The sequence below is a fragment of the Mobula birostris genome, chromosome 13, assembly GCF_030028105.1.
Source record: "Mobula birostris isolate sMobBir1 chromosome 13, sMobBir1.hap1, whole genome shotgun sequence".
Taxonomy (NCBI): Eukaryota; Metazoa; Chordata; class Chondrichthyes; order Myliobatiformes; family Myliobatidae; genus Mobula; species Mobula birostris.
Genome location: NC_092382.1, coordinates 34,060,251 through 34,064,482, shown reverse-complemented (window position 1 = coordinate 34,064,482; position 4,232 = coordinate 34,060,251).

Genomic DNA, 4,232 nt, shown 5'->3' with positions numbered 1-4,232 from the left:
CGCCAGATCCGTCAAATGCAGAGGTGTGCAATGAGGTCTGGAAAGATTACCCTAAGGTCAGCCCAGAGGACGCAGTGCGTCTGGACGCTCCCTTGACTCCGGAGGGGCTATCTAACGCTCCGGAGACGGCCACTCTGGAGGTGTAAGTCCCCTGGCTTAGATGGACTGAGTGCGGAGTTTTATCGGGCTTTCTGGGATATTCTTGGGGTTGATTACAGGCTTGTCTTGGGGGAGAGGCTGGTCAACACGGAAATGCCCCTTTCATGGCGGAGAGCTGTCGTGGTTCTACTGCCCAAGAAGGGAGACCTCCGCCTGCTAAAGAACTGGCGGCCGGTCTCCCTCTTGTGTGCGGATTACAAGATCTTCACCTGGGCAATAGCCAACCGTCTTGGTTCAGTAATGAGACAGGTGATACATCCTGACCAATCTTACACAGCCCCCGGTCGCTCCATACGGGACAATGTCCACCTAGTACGGATCTGATCCAGCTGCTCCAGAAGACTGGGTCCCCGGCAGCGTTTCTTTCTCTTGCCCAGGAAAAGGCGTTTGACCGGGTAGACCACAGTTTCCTGGTGGGCAGTCTGCAGGCTTTTGGGCTTGGGCCACACTTAGTGGCCCGGGTTCAGCTCCTAAACCTTGCCACAGAGTGCCTTGTTAAGATTAACGGATCACTGATAGCACCCATTCCCTTCAGAAGAGGAGTATGTCAGGGGTGACCCATGTCCGGTCAGTTGTATGCGATCTGTGTCGAGCCATTCCTTAGCCTTCTTCGGCGAAAGCTGACAGGTCTGGTTCTGCGTGAACCAGATATGGAGGTCATCCTCCCGGCCTACGCCGATAAGGTACTCCTCATGATGACAGATCCCAATGACCTGCGGAGGATGCGCGACCGCCAAGAAGTTTTCTCGGCAGCATCCTCCGCTTGGATAAACTGGGAGAAATGTTCTGGACTCTTAGTGGGCCAATGGCAGGTGGACTCACTGCTGAAGGAGATGAGCGCTTTTGAGTGGAGCACCAGTCGTCTTCTCTATCTCGGAGCCTACCTGAGTCCTTCTGGGGGGACCTGGCAGGCGAACTGGCCGGGCCTGGAGATGAAAGTCATGGACCGGCTGGGGTGCTGGTCAGGCCTTCTCAGCGTGCTTTCCTATCAAGGCAGGGTGGTGGTCATAAACCAGCTGGTGGCCTCCATGTTGTGGTACCGGATGGTTATCCTGTCCCCCCCTGCCCCCTCTGTCGCGAGAATGCAGAGGAAGTCAGTGGACTTCTTCTGGGGCAACAGAAAACACTGGGTCTCCGCAGCGGTCTTGAGTCTCCCAGTGGGAAAGGGCGGACAGTCGCTGGTGTGCGCATGTACGCGACTGGCAGCTCTCCGCCTCAGGACCGTGCAGAAATCCCTGTACGCCGAGCACCCTACCAGGTGACACGTGTTGGCAACTTCCTTCCTCTGGAGGGGCTGCTGTCTTCATGAAGATATGCAGCTACCACCGGCGGGCGTCAGCCGTGCTGCTTTGCAGAGGCTGCCCGGCTTCTATCAGGACCTACTGAGAGTCTGGAACATGGTTGCCTCAGGCCAGGAATCCCCTTCTCTGGCAGAGGGTAGAATCCTGGCCGACCCTAACCCTACCTCAACGGATGTCGCTGCGGCTCAGGTGGGTGGAGCGACTCAGGCTGAGCTGCTCGTCGGGCCCAGGCCCCGCAATCTTATCCGAGAGCCGAGTCCACACAACTTGAGCCGTCTCCCCTCGACACCCACAATCCTGTTCAGGAATGCAAGTAGGAGGTATCTGTATGGACTGCTGCTCCACACCCTCCTCTCCCTAGCCCTTGTCCACCGTCCCGACATGCCATGGCGGTCGGTCTTTCCACCTGGAGGTGAGGGGGTCCGCAATGGAAGTCCCTTTACGAGGGGGTTCTTCCCATGCACCTTGAGGACCTGGGGTGGAGGGTGCTGCATAGAGCGGTGCCCTGTAATAAGTTCTTTAGTTTGTACGTGGACCTCCCAGCCGCATGTCACTTCTGCGGGCTGGAGGAGACCGTGTACCATATGTACACGGAGTGTGCGAGACTGCAGCCCCTTTTTGCGTATTTGTGTGGGCTGCTTCTCGCCTTCCGGTTGCATTTTAGCCCCACCCTATTTATATATGGTCATCCAGTAAGGAGGGGGGCACAGAGGGATGAGGATGTTCTTGTCAGCTTGCTCCTGGAGCTGGCGAAAACAGCCATCCGTGGCTGCTGGAAACGGGTGGAGGGAGGATCTCCCCGGGCAGACTGCCTGGCAATGTTTAGGAGGTATGTTCGTGCTCGGGTGAATATTGAAAAGAAACACGCGCTGTCCACAGTGACCACTGAGGCGTTCCGGGAACGTTGGGCTCCGCGAGAGTTAATTGCCATCACTGATAGAGATGGTAATATTTTGGTTTAATGTGTATTGTCTATTTGTAGTGAAGTAATTGTGTTAGTCACTGTTTTGTATATATTGTACAGCACCGATATTTATAATAAAGAATTTTGTGAAAAAAAAAGCGTCAGACACAGAAAGAAGTTCGATCTGGACCGTCACAGCACGCAAACCCAAGGTCATACACACACAGAAGCATCATCCACACCATCCCATCACACACTCCTGAGGTCAGACACACAGTGAAACTTCCACTGCATCGTCCTGTACACCTTCCCATCACACACTTCAGGGTCTGACACAAAGAGAAACTCCTCTGCTTTGACCCGTCCTACTATTGCCAGGTCAGACACAGAATGAAGCTGTCCATCCTATCTCACTCATCCGGGGCCAGTTACAGACGAAATCCCCCCCTGCAACGTATCATCACAGCCACTGCGGGACAGAAAGAGAGTGAATCTCCCTCCGCAGCATCCCATCACACACACACGCAGGGTAAGACGCAGAGAGAAGCTCTCTCACACCATTCCATTGCTCAGACCTGAGATCAGACATATGGATAAGCTCCCTCTGCACCGCCCCATCACACAATCTCTGGAGGACACCTGGAGTGAGACTCCTTCCACACCGTCTCATCACACAGTTCCGGGGTCGGACACGGGGTCAAGCTCACACCAAGGCGACCCAACACACAAACCCGGGAACAGACACAGGAAGAAGCCCCCTCCACAACATCCCATCACACACTCCCAGGATCAGACACACAGTGAAGTTCCCTCTGCACCGTCTCATCACACACTCCCGGGCTCAAACACAGAGTTAAGCGCCCGCGATGTGTTCCCATCACGCACTGCCAAGGTCAGGCACAGAGCGAAGCTCCCTGCACATTGACCCATTACAAACTTCCCATTTCAGACAGGGTGAGTCTGCCTCCACACCGTCCCATCACCGACTCCCAGGGTGGAATAGTTCTGACTGAGCTGGGAGACATTGAGGAAAACTGTTGCATAAAGTTCGTGAGATACTTCGGAGGGAATTTGAAGGGTCTCTTGAATATCTGCGTCAGTGGCTGTTTTAGTGTGGAGGTTTCGTTCGGAGTTTTTCTGCCAGTTTGGACTGGGGTTGTTGGCGGCTGCTAACTGCGTACTCCCAGCTGCGGCCGCTGGCAACTCGCCAGCACAGAAAGGCATTTAGCACCGAAAACAAGGACATAAACGCCGCTGTTCCCCCACTAACATCAGGACAACATTCCTCATCCTTGGTCATCATGATTTTCCTTTGGTGTAGGAGCCGGAACATTCTTCAGACGTCTCAACCTCTTACGGCCCGGGAATTCTTCAGGAATGACGGAGACGTTCCTGGCGTTGGAATTTCTGGTGCCGAGCCAATAAGGTTCTGTTGAGGGCTGGGCGCCTTCCTACTGCCCCAGCGACAGAGGAATCCTCTCCATTCCAGCCATTGAAATGGATTCTGAACCGTCTGCAACAAGTTCCGGCTGTTCGGGAACGAAGACGTTGAAACAGCCATATCGACAGGACTGCTGGCGCTGCAGGAGCGGGCGAATAGCGGGACGTGCAAACTTTTCCATCCAGTTACTCTACTTTACTCACTCCAGGACTTTATCACCGGCAACACCACATATTTGGCGATTCGGACATAGTGCCAGCATGCCAGACCGGACTCAGGAAGTCGCAGGCTTCCGGGGATTTAGCAAAGGCGGCTGCCTCTCCACTCTCGTACAATGCCCTGTTTCGGTCGGTGGAAGATGAACGCGGGGTGCTATGTATTTTGCATCCTGGAATAGTGTGCGGAGTCGATGGAGGACTTGGTTCGG